A 25,345-nucleotide genomic window follows, 5' to 3' on the forward strand; every position below is an offset into this window, starting at 1 on the left:
ATTAAAGTAATACGTACTACCTGTTTGAAAAAGCTGAACATGCTTAGAGCTCTATCTGCCCAGTCTTGGGGAGCAGATCGTACAACTTTGCTGCTCTTATATAGAGCACTGATTAGATCGCGGTTAGATTACGGTGCCCCAGTTTATGATTCTGCTCGAAAGAGTGTATTACGCTGGCTCGATCCTGTACAACACAATGCACTGAGGATTGCTCTTGGTGCTTATAGGACATCACCAACCTATAGTCTATATATTGAAGCCCATGAGCCCCCTCTTTACCTCCGCAGAAAAATGTTACTACTTAAATATGCAGTCAGAATACGAAACTGTTCTTCGCACCCCATCCAACCATATCTCTTTAATCCATCATTTCACAATCTCTATAGAAATAAACCAAATAAAATATGCCCAGCAGGCCTACGGCTCCTTGAAATAGCACAAAATTGGAATGTTCCTCTCCAGAGTAGGCAGCACAGAAAGAATGATTCTTGCCCACCATGGACCCCATTTCCTCAACCAGCCTGTGATAATTATTTTCTCCAATGGGGAAAGAATCGTCTACCAACTCTGAATGTGCAACAACTCCATGCTAGCCATATTCAAAACTGTTTTGACTTCTTACCGATATATACTGATGGTTCCAAATCTCATTCAACTGTTGGAGCAGCAGCAGTGTTTCCCTCTGCTATCATATCAGCCTCTCTTCCACCTGAGTACAGCAGCTTTTCAGCGGAATTATATGCAATTCAATTAGCTCTAGAAAATTTGAGTCTTCACCCATCTGCAAAATATTTAATTTACACCGACTCTCTCAGCTCAATTAGAGCAATGCAGAATTTCTCTTATAAGGATCACCCTATACTAAATCAAATCAAGTATTTACTATTGAAAATTGAAGATCGCCAGCAACGAGTGAACTTCTGCTGGATCCCAGCACATTCAGGCATCAAAGGGAACGAGTTGGCTGATATTTCGGCTAAAAATCCATCAACAGCAGATTTAACCTCTGCCTTTATTCCAGTTTCTGATTATAATATTATAATTAAAACAGCTTTTCATGCACAATGGACAGAGCTATGGCATAAACAAACAAATAACAAACTGTTCCAGATAAAACAGGACCCAAAATTTTGGCACTCATGCATTCAGACAGTTCGGCGAGAAGAAGTGGTACTCGCGCGGATTAGAATAGGTCATACCCATCTAACGCACCTCCATCTACTCACAGGCGATGATCCTCCTCTTTGTTCACAGTGCTCTGAGCATCTAACAGTCAAACATATTTTGATTGACTGTCCACATTTTCAACAACATCGAACTTCAATATTTCAATCTCTGGCTAATTTCCGTGAACGAATAACATTAAATGATATCATTGGTGAAAATGCCAATATTAATGAACTTTTCTGTTATTTAAAACAAATAGGAATGTATAAGCGACTGTGATTAGTTTCTGGAATGAAATGAGATTGAACCGTCTTCACATTAATTATTTATTTTATCTTTTCAACATACCTATGAATAGGCGCAATATAGCCACAGCAGCTTGTGCGCCATTAAACACCCATACCACACACACATACCTAAATCCATTACTGTCTTGGTGAATTCAAATTATTTATTTCAAATAGGCGATTCTTATTGCAATGAGACGCTCCAGTAATTTTCCCAGGTTGGCCAGTGAATGAATCAATTATAACCTCTCGATTATGCCCATTATACACCACGTAAAGCGAGAAGGCTTATTGCAGTTATTATTATTATTATTAGCCATATGGTGCAAGGAAGCTTGAGGCTTATGCTGCACCAGCCAAAAAAATTCTGAATTACCCTGAGAGAGAGAGAGAGCGAGTCAGAAGTAAAAAAGGAATCATCAAGAAAGAGAAGAATGATGATATCCAGCTCAGGACCCAGGGTGTGCCAAGCCCATACTCACTAGATGTAAGTCCCTGCAGTTGATGTTTGGCTTATGACCACCACTCTCCCATGAAAATCGAGGTTATGGAGCTCCGTACACAGTGCTCGTATTGACCACAATCCCTCGCGATGCCTTAAACTCGTGGTTTATGTTTTGCAGGAATGTCTGACGAGATTGTCGTACAGTACTTCCTAGTTCCTGGTCATGTAGAGTGAGTTACTGTAATCTTCCTGTACATTACTGGACGGTTGTGGTGGTACTATCACGCTTAGATTTTATAACATTACTGACGATCGAATTTGGATGGTGTAGGCTGTTAGGAACTGCACCAATCGAGAGGCCAGCAGTGTCACAATAATACCATCTAGAAATCATTCTGCTAAACTTTTCATGCAATGATAGAACTAACTTGTGTGGCTCATCCGATCTTATACCAGTCTGAGTCGCTTTCTTATCGCGAAGGTCCAATGGATTATGAAAACAGGGTGTCCAGATACTCTTTGGAGGGTAGTGTAAATTACATCATTACTAAGAAATCAAATCAAAATACCATTTGGTATGTTAACTTTGGAATCAGCTATTAGAACAGCTGCTAAGTTTAATAATCATGTATTGCAGTTTCGCTCAGTCAGTGTAGTACTTAGATGAATGTTACGCTTCTCGAAATGAAAAGTTTAAATATGGATTTCCAAAAGAGGAAGACAAAGATTTTAATTAAAAACATTAATCAACTTTGGTGGGTAATATGAATGCCTTGAACTCTTTGTACATCTGTAACTTTTTTTCTAGTGCCTGCATTTTCGGTAGCGTACAGTTATTCCTCTGTTGTTCTGGTAATCAAATACCATCTACAGAAAAGCCGGTATTTATGACTTAATTATAAGTTTTACGTAGGCATGATGTCACAATTCACTGCCTTATGCCGCATCCATAAATCACATTCAGCATTCCACCGTAATTATACCTCAGCGGCGATCATTACGCGAAGTCGTGGGACGTTATCAACCGTATCTGCGCGTTTGTAGGAACGCTAATTCAGCGTCTGTTTTACCTCATGGCCATTGAACGAACGGCCCTCTTTAAGATATACCATGGCTGGGATTTGTTGTTAATTGGCACAAATTACGGGGTATCACTACCGCCAGCTTCGTACGAGAGAAACTAATTAGCTTCAATTAACTCCTCTCTTGGATGTTTTCGTCCAGTTTTACTAATGCAGGTGGAAATGCCATCAAAGCGTTAATCTCATACTGCAATTATCTAGGGAAAGATTTTAATATGTTGGAAACCCAGTGTATTCAACTTCGCTGGCATTTTTGTAAAGGGAAGATGACAGGCCTTTCAGAAAACGGGCAGTTGGGTCTTAGCCCAATGAGTACTGGCACCGACGACTCATGACTAGATTACTGTCCTACCTGAGATATAATCAAACACGGTAAATTAAGGTGATAACACATATTATTCGATTATCATTTTAATGAACGCGAATTCATAAATCTTTGCCATGCGCCAAGTAAGTAAATCGAATTCAACGTTGCCCTAATGATGTCTTGTCTGTCATTAAGTGCAATCATAACTCCCTTATCACATTCGCCTCCCTTTTTTTTTGCTATCTCCGGGCTATTTGGTCTTTAGGGAGTAAGTGAAGGTAACTAGTCCGTAGATGGCGCTGATCAAAGAACTAATTATGTTTATAATGAAGTTCCCATGGTGACATCTTTGCTCCGGTTTGTGTGTATACAACTTTTTCTTGATTTTTATTTGTACAAGTGCATCAATTTGTGTTGACCTTTCTTTCTCACTTAAAACAATAACATTTTTAAAGTGCTATTATTGATTTTAAGTGTGGCTAAAATTCAGAACAGGGTACGCACTCCAGTGAAAAAAGGTTAGGTTAGTTTTACGCCACTAATTCGGGACGGATTAAAGCAATTAATGATTAGCAAATGATTAGTAACGATTAATGATTATTAAATCAATTAATTGAAAAAAAAAAGAAGGTTATGTTATGCTTAGCCATTAATTCTGGACGTATTCAAGCAATTAATAATAGTTTGGAGTGCGCACCCTGTTCTGAAATTTTACCTTAAGTGTTCTTTATAAGAATATCAAGACGCGAAATTCCACATTTAAATTATCGTAGGAATAAAGTTAAAGAATATACAATACAATGCTTTCAATTACTTTCGTTTCAATTCTAAACTGTATTTATTTTGTGTCTTATTTTCACACTTAATAAAAATACAGATTTTTTAAATAATACTTTTAATTGGTTTTTAAGAATATTTATTAGATTATCGCAGTGCACTAGTTTAAAATATAAAAATACATACAGCATTGTTTTTTTCCTGATTTTGCCAGTAGATGGCGCAACTGATTATAGTATCTGCAATCCGAAAACAATTATTATCATTATATATTTCATTAGTGTGTTGTTTAAATACAGTATTTTAATATGGTACAGTACTGAAATTATGCGTCATGAGGGACATTTCAAAACATATGTTTGCATATATCATCTAAATAAAAAAAAGAAAAAAGAAAAAGAAAACAAATATCGATTACTCATTTCTTCAAAGCAAACATCTTTATTAAGGTCATCAAGATTTGGAGTTCATTCATCTATACCAAATTCAACTCAAGCTATCTGCTTATGATGGCCATTAGAATAACAAGTTATTAGTATAATGTGAAGCAATTAGGAGAGGAGACTTCTGAAAAGATAATCGCATTTTCCACTACATTATATGGATAGCAAGTGATGAGTTGGCATTCCTGGGACAAAAGCAGTTGTGCAGAGTGGTAAAAAACAGAATGTTCCGTTTAAAATAAGATTCTATAACTTATTATTAACTTTCTTCGACAGTTTCAAAGATAGAGAATATATTCAACGCATTTGCCATTTTTAAATGCGCAAAGTTTAAATGGTTGGGCTATTCTGCCGGCGTAGGCACTTCAAATGACATCTAGGCAATACTTACTGTGCTCATTCATCTATGCGAAATTAGTAAGATGCGAAGCACTGAGGAGAAGAGATCGTATAAAATGCGATAAATTTAAACTACCTCATCAAGAGATAACTTTATTATCAGTCAGTGGCACTGTTCTTCAAACACGATTATAAGTAATTCGATGGGCTATTTTCTTTCTCACTGCAATCAGCGAAGTTCGACGCTTCTTGGACATATTTGAAGGAGAAATTTCAAAGTGACCGAAGAAGTAAATGCGAATTTCGAGGGATTCAGGAAATAATATTAATAATACGTTGAAATGGTATTTTTTTTTTTTTTAATGGGACGTGGAACATTTTCCATTCTAAACTCAACAAGCGAATGAGAGAAATTTCTTCTTTAAGGGTCTCTAACACTCCTTTGGATGCACAAATATACGAGGGGCGATCATTTAATTCGCGGACTGGTACAAGATCTTATCTTAATTGTCATCATCTGAATCTTATGTGAATTTCTCCTCGAAATACTCTCCCTTGAACTTTACACACTTTCGCCACCGTCGTACCTTACCAACGCATTAAATGCTTTTTGCAAGCAATTTTTAGAAAGACTGTGAAGAACTTCCGTTGTGGCTCTACGAGCAGAGTTGTGTCGGACACAAAACGCTTGCCTTTCAGAGCTTTCTTCAGACCTGGAAACAGAAGAAATCACACGGGGCTAAGTCTGATGAATAAGGGAGATGTGGCAGAACCTCGGCACCTATGGCAGTGACCACTGCCTGCACAATATTAGTCGTATGGGACTTGGCATTGTCTTGATGGAGAAACCACTTCACACCGGAATATGGCCGTCCTACCAAGACACTCATTATCATACGCTTCATTCATCGCTTTAACTGTTTCCGATGCATTTAAGCCCTGTCTGACACAATAACGAATAACATATCGCTGTTCAATCTGTATGTCCGACATGATACTTGCTTCAAAATGATCGTCAGTGACACGCGGCTAAAAAAAACTGTTTTGCGCGACACTAGCTGGACAAGTACTGGCATGCACACAAAGAGTCTGCTCAGTAGCGATCAGGTAGAGCGCCTGTAGCAGCAGTTATAGAAAGTTCGCCCGGTAAACATAAAATCTTCAAAACCAGTCCGCGAATTAAATGATCACTCTTCGTAGTTTTATCTATATGCGATAGTTAAAATTTAGAAACTTTCCACTGTATGGGATTTGGGGAACTTATGCACTAATGAAGCTGGATTTTACATACATGCATAAAATATCGAAAAGTTAAGGTCTGGTGATTGTGAAGACCATAAATAATGCTACATCTCACTAACAGGTCCTAGAATCTCTAGCAACCACATCGTGCAACGGATTGACAGGATGAAGCCCCAAAACATGTAATTATACACTGATGTGCAAAACTTAAGGACTAGTCAGGTTTTCACCTGTAGCTTCTCATAGGAGTGGCCTGGATATGAGAAAAGCATACCAAAGGAACCTCGTGAGGTACAGAAATGATGAAGGAAACAACAACGGAAACAAAACGGTACAGAGGGACTTTATTCAAAAATGGCAACATAGCTGCCATGATACAGATGCATCACTGCCAAAGATGGAACAAAGGGAAGAGGTGGACCTCAGTAGGAGATATGGCACCCCTAATGTCGATGCAGACTTTGCACCGCCTGTCCATACTTAGAACAATGTTGTTGATAAGTTCTTGTGGTAATATCGCCCATTCCTCTGTCAGCGCCATCTTCAGCTGGTGAACATTTTCTGGTGGGTGTGGACGTGCCGCTAGGCATCTCCCCAGAGCGTCCCATATGTGTTCGATGGGATTTAGATAATAATAATAAAATTCTTTATTCATAGATGTGTAGGACACGATTCCCGCTACAACGGGCAGGCCAGTCCATACGAACAAAGTCGTCACTTTCCAAAAGCATATCAACAGCTGCAGTGCGATGGGGTGTGGCGTTATCATCCATAAACACGAACTCAGGGCCAATGGCACCTCGGAACAGATGCACATGGGGAAGGATTACCACAGTATAGTAGCGTGCACCGGTTACAGTACTGCCTTCCAGTATCTGGAGTTGTGTACGTCCATCCAAGATAACGCCTCCCCAAACGAGAACACCTCGACCGCCATATCGATCCCTTTCAGTGATGTTTGCGGGGTATACCGTGTGCCAACCTCTCGCCAGCTTAGCTGATGTCCAGAATCGCTGCTGAGACTGAATTTACTCTCGTCAGTAAAGAGTACTTTACCCCACTGCGCTGCTGTCCAGTCTTTATGTTCGATGCACTACTGTAAATGGTGTCTCCGATGGCCAGGTGTTAAAGGGACACAGCGTACTAGCCGTCGGGCAAACAGTCCACCTTTGTGGAGTCGCCTGGCCACAGTAAACCACAATATCCTGAGTCCTGTGCACCTGGCTTGCAATGGATCCCGCTGTCTGGTGTCGGTCCCTCTTGGCCTGTAGGCGTATATAGCGGCCATCATTGGGCGTTGTTTTTCGTGGACGATCACCACTGGTCCTTCGAACAGCTGTACCTGTCGACCACGCACGTGAGACGATGGTATGAGCGATACCGACTCTGCAGCCACACTTCTGGCACTTCGACCTTCCTCGAGCTTCCCAATTAATCGACCACGGGTAAAGTGATCTAGAAGTTGTCTACTGGAATTTTCGTTGTCTGTAGCACTGTATAAAACCAATCGAACGTCTGTAACAATCGTGCTCACCATTCAGTAAATTGCACATAACTGTTGAGCTACTGCTTTTATCTGTTTATGCGAACCCTCTCATCACGATTCAAATTTTTGCATGTGCACCAGCTTTCTACTGAACGACCACAGTTATGAAAATCGCCACAGGCTGTTTCGTTTGATTTTGTGGTTGTAACCTTTAGAAATAGTGTTGGTCCTTAAGTTTTGCACACCAATGTAGATTTTTATTTTCACCAAAGGAAACCGTGAGGCTCACTCACATACCGAGGCCCCGAGCCATTGTTTATTTGGCCTATGTCTACATTCAGCAATAATTAAAAAAAAAAAATTGCCGGCTTAATTACACTCTGAGGAAGACTGAAAGACGTTAAGTTTGTTGGGTAAATATGGTAGTGGCGGCGCTTTATCGACAAGACAAGACATTCTTGCGTTCATGAAATGGAGGTTGTAGGTGTAGACGGGAACTTCCTCAGCTGCGAAAATGAAGGGCATATTTGGAGCTTCAGGGGATTATCGCGTGTCAGGTGGAGCTGTTTCTCTTCTGTGTGCGAGCTACTGTATCTTAAAGCAAACTGGGTTAGTGATTACAGTGGCTTTCAACATACAGCGTCGAGGCCGTTCCACTGAAATCGAAAGACAGCGCCGGCCAAAATAAGAATACCCAGGAAGACTGCTTGGTTTCAGTGTGAAAGCAATTGAGGCTATGAGGCATCGGTGTTCTGAATCGCAATACAGTGGCAGCTCATAAATTGCTGGTATTTTATGATCGGTTTGCCTATTTTGCTGGATAAAAAACCCGAGTTTATGGGATGGGGTTGGAAACCAAGTTAGACTATCTCTGGTGAGAAAACTGGTTACGATATGGGGAAAAAAATATATATATAAAAGTTGTTCCCGTTTTGAATTTCTTGTAAGCAGAAATCCCAACATCAACAGACATTTCCCAGGCCTGAAATTAATGAAAATTTAAGTACAAAATATATATTTTTTTCATTTTAAAGATTTAACTAATATAATACAACTCGATATATGCATAACCGCAGGTGGGTGGTCTACCTGAAAGTTCCTTGATTTGTTCGAATAATACAGCATTTTTATTAAAACAACCAGTTTTGTTATATCAGCATCAGGGTTGGAATATGAACTGGGAGTTTGATATTAAATTTCAAAACGCATAAAGATTGGGATCATTTTTTTACTTCTGCTTTGGTACGAAAGAAATCTGGCTGTGTTTGCATGGGTTTTTGAATTGTCAGCAACTTCCTCCTTATTTCGGTTTTTACGGAGAAGATTCGGGGGGGGGGGGGGAAGTTATTCTCTGGGCGTATTCTCCACGTAGAATTCTACTCACGCCACATCAGCGAAGTCAGCATGGTGCCACTGGTCACTAGGGAGAGTATGTCATTTCGATGCTCCTGTAAAGAAAGATTCCAACGAGTCTCTGGTGTAATAGGGTGAAGAGAAGGTGTTCCTCGCTATGGCAGCTGAATGATGGATTTTATATAGTTACTTTAGTTTACGGGAAGAACATTCCATTGCAATTTACCTCCTCTAAACTAAAGTAATTTATGAGACTAAATATGGGCCACCGATTCGAATATTTTTGAACATCTTAACTTCTCAGAAACCGAACTAAGGACAGTATCAATATTTTATTTTTTCTCGTGGTCCAAAGATTCTTTTTTCTCGTGGACCAAATTTACGATTCCTTTCTAGGATTGTAACGCTATAAAAATTCGACTTAATGTTGAATTCTAGTACAGCTATTTTTGGAAGGATATAAACTCGCGATTGTGGGAATAGACTGAACCTAATTCTGATTTAAATGTAAGATAAAAGCTTAAAAGAGGGAGCTCTGCTTTATTTAACGTTTCAAAAAGCTATTAACTGTAGTTTTATTGATGCAGGTAGTCGGTAAAACTAAGGAGCACATATCGAGTATTACCATCAGGCCTAGCGAATAATCCGTTCTGAACATGAAGAAACTTGTGCTGATTCTTTGTTGACCACCAACATGCTGTTCCCACCACGGGGACAGCATTGGCACGTACGAAAAGGGGGGGGGGGGGAGACGGTGCATAAAAATATAGGCATTGATTAATCAGTCTAATTTAAAAGCATTTGTAACCCTTTATGGGATGGATTGGGACCCAGAAATTCCGCTGTTATTCATTCTACTTCTACCCAAGAAGTAGAATGAGTTACATAAACGAAACTGCAATATTGGGAAGAAACAAAAAATGGAGTTGATTACTTAAGGAAAGGGGAATTGGCTTTTAGGAGGAAAACAGGCCTGGTCGCCCAGGAACACCAGTTGACGTTACATATACCGTTATAGATGCACGGTTTTGAAAATCTCATCAAACGTACTAATAAATGTTTGAATGTTCATGGCAATTATGTTGGGAAATAAATCATTTTTCTCTGTTTAACTCCATATATTTCGTTTCTGCACACTGGGCAAAAAATTACGAACCTTTTCATTAAGACAGTCACAGACAGAAGAAATGCAAATAGATGGAGCGAAAACTGTGACATGGGGATGACGTTTGTCTTTCTATTCAACGAGGCAAAACGTCATGGGGATGACATGTTGCCTCGTTGAATATAAAGACTGCACAGGCTGTTCGACTACAGTAATTTGAAGCCAGAATGGGGAAAAGCGTGATATATCAGACTTCGAAAAAGGTCTTATCATGGGTGCATGTTTAGCAACAGCTACGATTCAAGAAACGAAACGCATAACTGGTTTCTAAAAATATCCATTTCAAAGGCTTTTATTGACTGGAAGACAAGCGGTTCTAACACATCTCAAAGGCGTAAATGTGGCAGAAAAAACAATACAGGAACTCCCCGACTTACGTAACGGTTGGTTCCGCGGAACGCTAAGTAAGTCGGGGAATTTCCCCCATTGCATCACTCGCAACTGTGCTCGCTGAATTGATTGAATCAAAAAAGAAATGTTCGACGAACATGTGAAGAGAATTATTTATTGTATTTATTCAATTGTTTTCTCATGTGCAGGAAAAATTACAAAAGTGCAATTTAAAAAATTTTCAAAATTATAAAATTACAAAAAAAAAAGAGGAGACAGGCATAACGTCAGTAAGTTTTACCTCTCGAGCATCGTTGCCAGAATCGACGTCTTCAGCTGATAAGTACGCCACTGCGGAGGTTAAGGGCTGTGGAGATTTAGAAGGGGTCGGCCGTCCAACCTTACGAAAGAACATATTAATGGATGACTGGACGGTGGCTTTTTTCTTTTCATCATAGATTTCTTTCTAGCAAGCAAGCATATCATTCACCCCTCTGTTAATTTTTAAGAATCGTTCGCTGTCAGGATCCATCTTCTCAAACCTCGCCATTGCCGATGCAATTTCACGAAATGAAGCGTCTCGGATGCTCATTTGGTTCATCTTGATCTTCGTCAGCATTTTCTTCGTTCACTATTGCTGCCTGCAAGTCAATATGTTATTCGTTAGATAATTCCTTCTCTTCTTCCTCTATTAACTCCTCCACGTCTTTGGCATCAACCTACCTCCAGCTGAAGTAGCTCTGCAACCTTTACAATCTTATCTGTAACCTCTTCATATGATTCGTCTTTTTCAAATCCTTCGTAGCCTTTAATGTGCCGTGGGTATAGTTTCTTCCATGCGCCATTTAAACAACTTTTAGTAATTTCCGCCCAGGGGCGCCTCCGTAGCCAGGAGCAGTAGTGCATAGCACACGTTCCTTGATTAGACCGGGGTTCGAGCCCGTACCCACCAAATACGGAGGATGCGGAAATATTCCCAGCCCGGGTGAGGGTTGGCGTCAGGAAGGGCATCCGGCCGTAAAAATTGCATTACCCCATATAATAATGGGAAAAGGCGAGGATAAAGAAAAAAAAAAAGTAATTTCCGCCCAGGCCTTATTAATGTTTAAGATGGCGTGCCAAAAGTCTCTCAACGTAAAATTTTTCTCATCGTCTACTGCAGACAATGCCTGAGCAAATGTGCTTAAATAGAAATAAATTCGAAATAACACCCTGATCCATAGGTTGGATGAGTGAAGTCGTGTTTGGCGGTAGAATTATGACTCTCGTGTTCGAATTGAAATCATCTCGATGCGTAGGATGTCCAGGAAAGTTATCTGATAGAAGCAAAATCGTGAAAGGAACTTCGTTGTCTTTACAAAATTTTTCAACCTCGGGAATGAAGCAGCATTAAAACCAATCTTCAAAGACAGATACTGTTATCCATGCTCTCTGGTTCGATCAGAAATGCACGAGTAGGGTGGCTTTATTGATGCCCTTAAATGCACGAGGATTTCCAGAATGGTACACAAGCAGTGGTTTTAATCTGTAATCTCCCGTTGCATTAGCCCCAAGCAAGAGCGTGGCCCTATCGTTTGATGCCTTGAAACCTGGCATTGTATTTTCCTCTTGGCAATGTATGTTCGATCCGGCATTTTTTTCCAATACAGAGCAGTCTCGTCAATGTGAAAAATTTGCTGCGTTGAACAGCAGCCTTCATCCAGGGTGGTCGAGTGGTTAAGGCTCCAGACCTTGCCAATAGAAGGCGAATGCCAATGTAATATGATACGTTTGTTAATATGATAATACTGTGTATAACAGTGATATAATGAAGTATGAGTGATATAACAGTGGTATGATGAAGAATATGATTAATAATTTTTTCCAACACATCACAAAATTTCTCCGCTGCTGCAGAATCGGCACTGACGTCACTGCATACTTTAACGTTGTTAAAACCAGCGCGATGCTTGAACCTATTAAACCACCTGGTGCTTGCCACGAACTTGGGTTGGGGTTCGCCGTACTTATCCTTAATATCTTTATAAATACTTGTTGCTTTTGCTTGAATGGTCATTAGACTCAGGGGCACTCGCTTCTGAATCTGATTTTCACCATAATAGCGTAAAAACCCACACAATTGCAGTTATCAGTATTATCGAAAATTCAATAAGATCGAGTTTACTACCGGTTTATAATTAGATGCACGAACAGAAAAGCCCCATAAACCGGAAAGTGCAAATTGTTTTTGTTGTTTTTCGGTCGTGACCTCCAGAAACGTGCTTTAGAAAAATATCACAAAGGCTTAACAAATTGATTCTTATAACGGAACATATGATAACGATGAAGGGGTAGTGCAATTTCCATTATAAAAATGACTCTTTTTAGAGAGATAAATAGGTTAGTAATATTGCAAAAATTTTCAACTTCCAAGGTCAAAGAACGAATTACAAAAAAAAAAAAAACCAAAAAAAAAAGTGTTTTGGGTTCACATTACGATATTTTCACGATACCCCCATTTATTCCTACGGGATGCAGAATAAGTTTCCATGAATTTTTTAAGTTTGCACCGGCCGGCAAAAACTTACATAAAATTTACGTAAGTCGAGGAGCTCCTGTACTTGAAGAGCGAACCGTCGTACTCTGAGGAGGATGACTGAACGGGAAAATAGGACATCCAGTGTGCAGCAAATAATATTTGAAAATTCCATAAAACCCAAAACTGTCCTATTTCAACCCGTACCATCAGCAGAGAATTGAAGAAATTAGATATTGGCAGTCACCTGCCTATTCGGAAGCCACTTTTTTCAGAGAAAGTCCGATTACAGTGGTGCCAAGAACGTCGTGATTGGACAGTGGAAGAAAGTCGTGTAGTTAGACAAATCACAATACACTCTGTTTTACACTGATGGTAGGCAGAGAGTGTGGTGAGTACCTCACGAAGCAATGGACCCTGATTACCTTGTTAAGACGACACAAGATCTCGAAGTGGCATCATGGATGCGGATTTTTTTTTTTTTTGGCACCGATATCGGTGGAAGGTCGAATATCACCCAGGGAGTACCTGAATTTTGCATCAGATCTACTGCACCTTGCAATGGTACACTTTTATCCTGAAGGTGATGGCCACTTTATGGATGATAATGCAACAACGCATCGTACCAGAATGGTTCCGGGAACATGACACGGATTTCCACCATTTTCCCTGTCCCCCACATTCACTTAACCTCAATCTTATTGAGAAAGTGTGGGATATGTTGGAGAGAGCTATTCGGCAACGAAGTCCTCTTCCTTTAATTTTGTTGCAGCTGCGCGATAATTTGCTGGAAGAATGGTTACAATTAGACCAAAACTCACTAAAACACTTTATAGAATCCATGCCGTTACGTACACTTACTGTTATTCGAAAGAAAGACGGCCAGATTCAATACTGAATAAAAGTTTGCATTTATTTGGCCAGTGTGTGTATATCTTACTAGTTTTTGAAAATAAAACGTTGGAGACAATACTTTCGATTTGACCTCGTACTTATACACGTCTTTTCTAATTTCCTCACCTGACCACGCTATACACAATTTATTCAACAAAAAGAATAATAAATGCTAACTGGATAATGAGGAAATCAATGTTAATTCAACAATGAAAAAATTTATTTAAGTGCTAACCCAATAATGAAGATAACAAATATCATCTTCATACATTCTCAGAAGCATTTAAATTAATTTTTCACCATATCGGTGAGGGGGAGCAGCCCAAACATTTGCATTTTTCCTCATCTGGAGCTGACATTGTAAATTAGTATAAAAACTAAGGATGATAAAACAGCTATCCTGTAGGCAAACTATCCTAGGATCCAGGCATCATAACCCATACACATCTACTATCCGTGCGCAATCACGCTCTCTTCATTTTCAAGGTTTAGCAAGGAGTAGCTCACCAATGAAATCAAAGGGAGGGTAGGGTATGCTCACCTGGACAACATCGTCTACGAGGTAGTGTCCAGGACACTACCTCGTAGATCCAGATATTTCAGGATAAGATGAAGATCGGTGGTCATAAAAATCTATGATTGGAAAATCGGGAAAACAAAATCTGTTTCACTCACCAAAATACAATATTGTTTCATCAAGTTAAAGTATAGGCAGTTCGGCCATATAAACGTAATTAATAGTTGCTTCTATAATTTAAGAATTAACGTTACAATACATTGTACAATTCGTTTAATTTTTCTCAAGTGTTAAATAGATAAGCACATAAATCTTGCCTGTAGCTTAATATTCTAATTTATGAATATTAAGTTTGGGATGCGATTTATGTTTTGTGTACCTTTGTAATATGTAGTATTATTTAGGAAAATTTTTAAATCTTTGTGTAGGAATGGGTGTCAAGTATATTGGTCTCCATGGACACAATCGTAGTTAACAATAACTCTTTCACATTGACCACTGCGCTGCACTCACGCACATACACTAAGCCCTCAAAAGTGTTTGGACATCAGTCTGAGAGAAGAATCCATTTTCTTTCAAACTGATGTCCAAACACTTTTGAGAACCCAGTGTATGTCCATGAGTGCAGCACAGTGGTCAATCGTGAAAGACTAGAGTTATTGTTAACTAAGATTGTGTTCACAGCGACAGGTATATTTGGCACTCATTCCCACAGAAAGATGTAAAAATCCAAAATAAACACTACAATATTACAAAGGTATTTATACAAAACATAAATTGCATCCCCAACTTAATAATCATAAATTAGAAATAATTATTAAGCGTTAGGCAGATTTATGTGCTTAAATATCACTTGAAAAAAATGAAACAAATTGTACATTGTATTGTAAGGTTAATTCTTAAATTATGGAAGCAATGTAAACTATTAATTGTATTTATTTAAAATGGCTTACGATGTTAAAACTCAAACTTTCTGAATTAATGGATGGAGGTACCAGGGCCCTGAAAACAAATATGCGCTCCGAGCTATGTAAACATTGGAAGACTGAAAAATAAATTATTTATCACAGCACTTTATTAAATATTATTGGATTATGTCACGTCGCTGCACAATACATCTTGTAGAACTATAAATTACGAAAAAGATATTAAACGAAATACAGAAAATTATATGCTGAATTTCATTATTTTACATACTGTACTGTATCACGTGAAACCAAATAGGAAAAGGGAAGCAATATCAAACAACTTATAGTGAAAAAAATATTATTTTTAGTTAAAAAAAATCCTCATATTTACTTGCATTGTCTTCTGTGTCTTGCATTCGCATACCACAAAGCACAATAAGGGGACACACACTGTTCTGCTAATTTTCCAACATGCCTTGCAAAAAACCCATTAGATAAGCGTCGAACAGATTATGACGCAGCAGCATCTGGGGCCACAATTCGCAATTAACAGATTAACATTTGAAGATATGATTATTGTAAAAATCAGATAAGATTATGGTAAGATTCAGATAAAAGAAAGATTCAAGCGTTTAAGAGATTGAGATATGAAACATTCTAGCAATGGATAGGTCAGTGTAAAGTGCCATAGTAACTAAGACCATGAGGCACCAACATTTCTTTTAAATTGTTATATTAGGGTTACCCAAGAACAACCTAATCCACCCATATGTATTTAATTGCGTGTGTCCTCTGGTCGGTTTGCTTGTTTCGACAGGTGAAAAACCCGAGTTTCCGGGAGTAAAAACCTTGATATCGTTGCCTAAAACCAATTAATTCAGCCGCGGAGTAAAAAGGCCTATAAAACTTGCTTCAGTCATTGACGGAATTTTAACCAGTCTCTTTTCCCATCCGGTGGGAAGAGGACCGAGCACGAGGCGTCAATATATCGCCTTTGTGAATTGCGTGGATTCTGTGGTCGATATGCCTGTTTGATGGACGAACAAGCCGCCATCAAAAAAGCATATCGCGTTTCCGGAAGAGAACAAAACATGCAATCCTCGTCTGATACCGAATAAACTCTGCCACATTGCAACGAGTTTCGAATCTAGGCCTTTACCACCCGGTGTGCGGAGAACAGTGATTACCCACAGTTACCAGCAAGGGACATTCAAATAACAATTAAACAGATTAAAGTAAGCATTTATAAAAGATTAAGGTACTGTTACTAGTTTAACAGACCGGTTAAGATAAAGATTAATATAAGAACTAAATACAGTAAGATAAAGATTCAGATAACAATTTAACAGATAAAAATAAAATTTTCACAGATTCATAAAAGAGCCTAACAGATTAAGATTCGAATAACAGTCCAACAGATTATGATGAATGTTCAAATAACAGTCTAAGAGATTATTATGAAGATTCAGATAAGAGATTAAAAGATGCATAAAAATAGTATATATCTATAATCGTTTGTCCATACTGTAATTCATGAACCAATTTGAGCATGGCGTCTTACACCCAACGGAGACTCCCACTGCTTCACTACTTGTAAATGTTTTTATTAATGGTTTCGTTTAACTGGAAGCAAGCTTATAATTGAGTTCTGTGTTTTTATTGATGATCGGAGTGGAGTAGTGTATGTGTTAAGTGCCAAAGCAACTAAGACTATGAGGTTTCAGTATATTATTCTGCAATAATATGATTTGCCTGTTTGCTGAACGAAAAACCCGAGTTTCCTGGACTAATGCAACCCTTGCCTGAGACAGACTGGGTTGAGTTAAAAACAAAACAAAAAATAAACAAAAAAAAAACATAAAAATTCTTTGCCTCATTGATGAGACTCAAACTGAGGTCTTTTCTAACAGGTGTGGGAAGGACAGTGGTTACATTCACCGTGCTACCGAGCGGGTTCACTGATGATGGTTGCGACTGCCCTTCTATGATCGATTTTCTTGTTTGTTCGATGAAAAAAGCCAGATTTTAGAATTAAAAAGTACTCTAGTCCGAGACCAACTAACTTAACCACGGTATGTAAAAAAAAAAAAAAAAAGTCCATAAAAATTCCATGTATTTTTTTAACTTCGACTGGCAAAAGAAATCGAACTCAGTCCTTTTACACGAGATGTAGGACTGCAAACTGCATTATCAGTGAGTGTATCATTATCATGAATGTTAAATAACAACCAGAGCAAAACTTGTCTGCAACGTTTCCGGTATCCTTAATAGGTTGCAGTAAATGCTAAACAAACGTGTGGCTTGGCTTGACTTTTGGAGACAGAGCCAATGGAATTTATCACATACCTACAGCTGACTTCCAGGAATACGATGCAATAACATCAGCTGGGCTTCTCTTGCACTATGTTGGCTAGTACTAGTTTACAATCCATACCGGAAGAGCGACAATAACAAATATAACGAATCATAGGCTCACTCACGAAAAAGAGGGACGGCTAAGGGGACTAAACCTTACCAAGATTTTGTTTTATACCGTGTTATTTTGCTCTTACGGGCTGACTCTTGTGAAAGCTATCAATGGGGAACGTACTACATAGTAGTACGTTCCCCATGAATATGTAGTGGTACTACTATGGGTAACTATGCCACTTTATTTATTTTTTTATTTATTTATTATTATTATTTTATTTTATTTTATTTATATATTTTTTGCTGGCTTCCAGGTCTGGGCAACCTGAGGGTGGGATTGCTGGCACTCACTGGTATTGCACTACCTCTGGTGGGTGCGGTATTTTGTGCATATAAGCACATATAGGACAGTAGACCCAGGTCGGTTTCATCTTGCCTGGGGATGGGCACCAGGCGACAGCTGCTCAGGTGGCGAAATGGCCTAGAGTTTCTACACCAACACAGAGAACAAAGGTGAAGATGGGCTACTGCCTTGGAGCCACCATGACACACACACACACACACACACACACACACACACACACACACACACTGGATGATGGAAATGTATATATAATTGTATATAAATCTATGTAAGTTTTGTATATGTATCAAGGTATGTAAACTGTGTGTATTAATAAATGGAAAAATAATGGGGAGCGTACGAACTGCCCACTCTCTTCCAAACAAAATGCCTAGATGCTCCACTATAAGAATAATTAAATTGTGACTGCTAACAGAAATAGATCTCCCAACTACTGCTAACATCAAGATTCGTTATAATCAATGCATCCTCCTACATACATTTCTAAATGATAAGATTATCATAAAATATTCCTGTGCTATCGGACTTTTCTAAGAATGTCTATGTAATTCATTTAAAATTCTCTCATCTGAAAAGGAAACATGATCTACAATACGTATTACAATCAAAGTTAAACAAGGATTAAGTATTCATTGCTTGCCAAGCGAATAAATGCTTAATTTATTTACAGAAGGTCGTGGTAAGTGCTGCCACTGCACTTTTTCTAAGGCAGTGCGAATTAAATCAACATCAACGATCACAGAGGTACTTTTAAGACCTAAAACTAATAAACCAGAATGTTTAATTAATAAACACTTTTAGAATTCATCAAGATGAGTGCTGGATTAGTTAGAGGGGGGAAAAAAGCAACACCATCTATCGAGGAGACATTGGAGCTCTCAAAAGTCATCTTTTAGACCCGCAAAAATGTCAACGTCACGTTTATCCAAGGAGAACAGCTCTTTGAAGTTTTTTTTTTCCCCCACTGTTATGAATGATTCAGCAATGTACCCTTCGCTGAGACCTTCAGCAGACATGTTTTTGATTCCCACTTCAAGAAACCCCCTTGGAATTCTCTCATCCAATGAATATTTTTCCCATTACAAAAGCTCAGCTATTTCATAAATGTCTCCGCTCGTCCTAAACTGAGCTCATCCATCATATTTGTGCAAATATTTTCTATTCTTCAGCTGCCTATCCGATGCCCGTTTCTGTATTTCAAACAAACAATGATCCCTTTTCTGTGTACACACAATTGCTTCATTGAAACCATTTTTTGTACCCTTTTTCTTCTTTAGATTAAGGTCGATTTAGTGTAGCGTTTTCTGTAAAATAAGTTCAGCGCTGATTACGTGAAGTAAAGCACTCTGCTTGAAAATAAGGCATACAAAAGAACCCCGTGAAAAAACAAACATATAAGAGTAAAAAGGAAGAATGTTAACACCTCTTTTTTCGCCATTATTCCAATGTAGGAATATTTTACTGAAGGAAAATACGACTCCTTCAAGTATGAACAAACTCAAAAATAAATGGCATTGTTAGGAAACTTTCTTGAAAGTAATCAGCACAAGACGAAAGTACAAAATAAGACCAAGTAAGGAAGCTTCTTGAAAATGTCCTGACATGCTTATTCACATTTGCAATATTCATGCAAGCAACATATTCGAATACTACTTGCTACTGTAGTGGTCCTCATGAATAGCACAATAGTTATAATCATCATCCTCTCACACCATACAAAAAAAGAGCCTAGTTCAAATCCCAGGGTTTAATGGTTTGATACTGCTAGGAGTTTTTATCGAGTTTTAACACAATTTAGACGAGTTAGTCCGTCTTAGGCGAGAGTTGCATAATTTTTCCTCCCGGAAAGTTGCATTTTTCATCCAGAAAACAGGCAAGTCGCCACAGAATATATCAAATTTACAGACAATATATCGATTAATTATAACATTATTTGCTCCGGAGCAAAAACAAACAAAAAGCCAGTTCGACAAGAAAACGAAACAGGAAAGTTGAGAATTTAAGAACATAAAAATGGGAACTGCTTTAAAATCGTCTCCTTATTTTTTATCCGAACAAATCGACTGTTCTAGGATTCCTAACTGATCAAGTCCCACTTATTTGTCCTCTGTCACAATGTAGAGGGGCTTGGCAATTGTAAATGCCTATGGAGACCAGAGGAATTTTTTAAGGCTTCGTCAATTGAGGATGAGTTGGGCTATACAACGTGAGTTATTCCACGGTTTTAGAAGCTGCAGCAACGTATGGAAAGTGTACTATGAACACACACTTGTACAGAATCATATTAGGGCCACCTGAGAATTACCTCATCTACTCAGGTATACACCCGAGTAGATGAGTGTGTGTCTGTAATTGCTTGTGTTCTTTGGCCGGTTTTGCTTATTTTGCTGAACGAAAAACCCGAATTTCCAAAGCAATAACCTTCCTGTAATCGCCCGAGACAGACTAACTTTTGGAGAAAATGGATGGATGAAATGAGAAGTTTATTTTTATTTTATATTTTTGGCTGATTTAATCTTGCTTTCTTGCATCATGTGCCGCTACTAATACTAATGTTAAACTCGGCCACGAACAGAAAAAAGCCCATAAAAGTTCCTCGCTCATTGACGGGATTCGAACGCTGGACGTTTTCCACTCCATAGCTTATTCTTAACATCTGGCAAACCGAAGTTGTTGTTTTGAAACATTAAAATAATTAAATTTAAAAAAATAATAATAAAATAAAATATACGTGCATAATTAAAAATTGGAGAGCAGCCACTTAGCCCAGGCTAAACGAAATCAGATTTTAGAACATCCATCTATCCCAGTGAGCCTGCTTACCGTCCCTGCCCCTGGGAGGCGGGTTTCTACTATCTAGCATTTTCCATGGAAACACTTTAGACGCGAAATCATTAAAATATTTATACAATCGCTTATCAGTAAACGGGGTCCAGAGTTGATCCCTCAAAGACATTCCAACTAATCTCTCTAAATAAACATTAAGCGGAGATGGGGGAAACCCCTGGTGCCGTTTGACACTAAACACACTAAATAAACATAACATTCTAACATGACACGACAAGAAGTCTCCTCCTGACCAGTCCTCCTGCTCTCAGACAAACCCAGCCGAAAAAGCCTTAACGCAAGCCTCTGAGCAGACATCAAAAATGTAGCATGCAATCCAAATTGCAGCCACCGTTTGATCTCATTACTTACATCTACCTTCGGTAAAAAGGCATATGTTTGTTTTCCTTTAGTACATAGGTTCCACCTATCTTACCATAATGAGTACAATTGAATTATCTATTGAATTGTACTTGCCATAATAAGTACAATTCAGTTAATAACCACTTTCTCTTATTCTTCACGTCTAGCTTAGTAAATACTCGTTGTACATCAAGACAAGTTACCATACCCAAGATACTGACTGAAATGTTATTCTTAGTATAAAACAGCATACTGTTTAACAGTACCAAAGAATCAGCAGGAACCATCCCAACCAACACTTGAAGTACTTCAGTTGGAATAGTACGACAAGTCCTGGTTACACCCAGAAGAGCAAAGCGTTGTACTTGAAACAGATACTTCTGCGCAACATAATTTTGAACTTTATGCACCCAAGCATCAGAAGCATAGGTTAGGATTGGGACAAAGAAACATTCAAATAACAAATTCAAAGATTGGCCGTTAATTCCCCAATTCACCCTAATTACTCTTCTGAGCTAGGAGTACAATATTCTAATTCTGTTCCTTAAAAATTTCGCATGTTTCGTAAAGTATAAACGCTCTTCCAGATATACCAAGGTATCTCACCATTCTCCGTAGCCGAGTGGTCAGGAGCAGGAGTAGTGCAGTAGCGCACGCTCTTTGAGTAGACCGGGGTTCAAGCCCCTGACTGCTGAATACGGTCGATCTGCCAACCCGCAATGGACCAGCGTGGCAGATTATGGTCTATTTCCCTCAGCATGAATTGTTGAGGAGGCAAATTATTTGCTTCTTTCCTCACTTAGCTAACTGTTCAGTTGACCTTTGAATTTATTCAACCTGCCAGCCGCAAGTACCTGGGAAGGCAACCTGTTCCAGCAATCAACAGCTAAAAGAAAACTTCCTACAATCTAGTCTAAACCTCTTCCCCTGTAATTTGAATTTATGCCCACGAGTTCTGGAAAATTCTCTATAACAGTGAAAATTCCGCCTTCGTTCATTTTACCAACCCATCTCAGACCCTTAATCAGGCACCTCTGAGGTGCCTGGTTGCCAAGCTCTGTAGCTTACATATATGGATTATTTCCTCATATGGTCGCCCTATTGCTGATCGCACGAGCTCCCGTCTTTGGACCCTTTCAAAAAGTTCAATACCTTTTTTTCAGATTAGGTCTTCATATTTATACACAGTGTCCCAAATGTGCTAATTTGTAATTCTAAGAATCATCTTAAAGAAACTCTGAGGAGAGTATGTGAAGCAAATAAGAAAAAAAGGATTGTTTCTGAATGTGCGTAAAACTAAAATTATGGTGACTGGTAATAATCTCGGTTCCAGTAAAGTGGAGGTTAATGGGCAAGATATCGAAGAAGTTGATGAATTTGATTACTTAGGGTCAAAAATAAATAAAAATAGTGACTGCTCAAATGATATAAAGAGACGACAGGCAATTGCTAAAACGTTGGTCGCTGATCTGATAAAATTATGGAGAGATCATGATCTGCCCCTAAAGACGAAATTGAGAATCATTGATTCGTTAATTTTTCCAGTTGCCACTTATGGATGTGAAGGATGGAATCTGAAAAGAGTTGACAGGAAGAAAATTGAGGCATTTGAAATTTGGTGTTACAGAAGAATTCTGCAATTTCTTACCTGGATCGAAGAACAAATGAGTGGGTATTGAATAAAATTGGCAGGCGTAAAATTCTTCTTCATAGCATCAACAAAAGAAAACTCAAGTTTGGTCATATAGTAAGAAGGGAAAACTTTCTGTGAAGAATATGATGGAAGGAAAAACCGAGGGGAAGACCTGAAACTAGGTATTTGATGATCTGATCCCATCCTTCCACCTAGGAAGGATGGGATCAGTGAACTTCTAGGCATGACACTTTGTGATGCTGCTCGTATAGCACACGATCGATGCAGTTGGAGGAATTTGTTGGTGGCCACAACAGTTCTTCAGGGAGCTATGTGACTGAAAGAAGAAGAAGAAGATACCAAACGTGGTATTACAATTTCCTTATACAGTGGAACTATGTCCTCCATATCTTTGGATGATAATTCAATAAACTGTCGATAGATATGTGAAATTTGAAACATAATTTGCTCCAGTTGAGGAGTCTACCCAACACATCTGAGGCGATAGCCTCAAATTTAAGACATTGAATTGCCAAATATCATTATAGCAAGTTTATCAGCACAAGCCTCGTACTGAACATTTTCTAAATGCTCATTTAAAAACTCATCAAATACCATGTTCCAGACAAATGGGCACACCACCGAGCTCTGAGGACATCCACGCAAAATCTGACTTCTTATTTGTGTAAACGTAGTCCTCACTATAATTTCCCTATCCAAAAAATAACTCTTAAACACAGAATATAAATTATCAAAACACTGAAAACTCCTAATTCTGGTCAAAATGTCCTCCTCCCACCACCAAAGCTTGTCAAATGCTCCCTTGAAGTCCCCAAAAACACCTAGAACATATAGACCCGAATATGTCTGCACATTTTTCACCACCGTGTATCCTTTGTAGACTTTCCTTTTTTGTACCTATATTTGACCTCAGAGGACATGTTTATTTTCACACATAATCAACAAAAAGCTGACACAGCCTTTCATACATTTTTGTTAATATATTTGTACACAATACAGTTGTACCAATACACCTGAGCATACTTGTACATTGTTAGGTTGGTTAGTTGTTTGGCAGTTTGGTAAATTAGCACCTAGTAAGCGGGGTTCATGAGGTCCTATATATTGTTTGCCTATTGGATGAAAAGCCCCAGTTTCTGGGAGGGGAAACCACACAACTCTCGACTGAGAACAAAACCTCAATCAACTGAGTTTTCCAAATTATTTCGAATAATCGATGTCTACATTCCATCAACAAAGGTACTTGTAGCCTGTAGTGTTTCCAAAATAAAATTAAATGATCCCAAGAAAAATACGAGTTTTGTACTTTTTAAGTGGTCTTTTCGAATATTTGAAAATTACAGCAGAGCAATACTGGGTCGAGGTGAAGGTGAGGAGCAGGCATTACCTTAAGTTTGCAAACAATGGTGTCCATAAAAAGCCGAATGAACTTTGGCCGCACAGTTAAAGGAGTATTTCTGTGGCCACTTGTCACTCTTGGAGGCCACAAGTGGCCGGAGGTGGTTGAGAGGGGAGTGGAGGGTGAGTGGAGAAATCAGTTCTGCAAGCGGCACGCAGCCATTAACGAAGCTCAAGGCGGCCTCCGTCGCTCCTCATCTCTCCTCCCGGGTTTTATTGATTTCTTGGCTTCGCTGCGCCGCTGTGGATCGGAGCATTTAGTCGTCTTGTGTTGTCGGAGCGGTGACAGCAGCTCCAAGTTCCTCGGTGTCCTTGCTTCAACACCACGGACAAAAAGACGATGTGAAACGTGCGGATAAACTTGGAATTATGGGACACACATCGTTAAACCCTCGAGACGAACTTGGTGTGATGTGGGGAGGGGGCGATGACATTTGGGGGCTGTGAAGGACGTCGATGCGACAAGTGGAGGTGAAACAGGTGGTCTTTCGACGGCCCTCCAGAGATTGAAGTGGTAAGTTGGGCTTTTAAATGTTCTCTTGAATCTGCGACAAGGGCCGAAGTGGGTGGAATTCCTACCCACTAAAAGAAAGGGATTATTTAGCGTGTGGGCGCAAAGGAATTAGAGATATTTAGGATCTTATTCGATTAAAGAGATTAGTAGATTAAAGTAACAGATTGTTTGCACTTAACGATGGCTATTCCGCTAGTAGTACAGATATGTCAGGCTCTTGCTTAAGGCTCTCAGGCTCTTCAGTTATCTCAATCTCTGTAGATAGCAGACCTAAGTCAGTGGATATTGAATAAGAACTAATCATTATGCTATTGTTGTGCATAGTCGTCCTTTCAAGGACTGTTGTATGGGAGGTAACCATGGAAAAGCGCACTATTGACTTTGCTGTCAAAACAGCGAAGGAGCAGATAAATGCATTTTTATTCTTTTCTTAATCCGATTTAGTTGTTGAAGTGTTCGCAAAAACTGGAATTACGCTGCGAAGTATAGTCAGAGCAAACTGATAACAGAAAATGGGCCAACTGTAGAACATGAATCTAGCAAGGGAAGATTTCCGACAT

General features: G+C 38.9%; 1 protein-coding gene across 1 annotated transcript in view; it reads left to right on the forward strand.

Moving 5' to 3' along the window:
- Positions 1-24,557: 24,557 nt before the first annotated feature.
- The window catches only part of LOC150084082 (regulator of G protein signaling 7-like), a 175,461-nt gene continuing 174,673 nt past the window's right edge, over positions 24,558-25,345 (forward strand). Inside the window, exon 1 of the mRNA XM_090375026.1 lies at positions 24,558-24,785. The gene's annotated coding sequence lies outside the window, so the exon portion shown is untranslated. The remainder of the gene's footprint in view (positions 24,786-25,345) is intronic.

Source organism: Mastigoproctus giganteus, chromosome 6 (genome assembly GCF_048544385.1).
Source record: "Mastigoproctus giganteus isolate SK-2022 chromosome 6, ASM4854438v1, whole genome shotgun sequence".
In the NCBI taxonomy this organism is placed as follows: Eukaryota; Metazoa; Arthropoda; class Arachnida; order Uropygi; family Thelyphonidae; genus Mastigoproctus; species Mastigoproctus giganteus.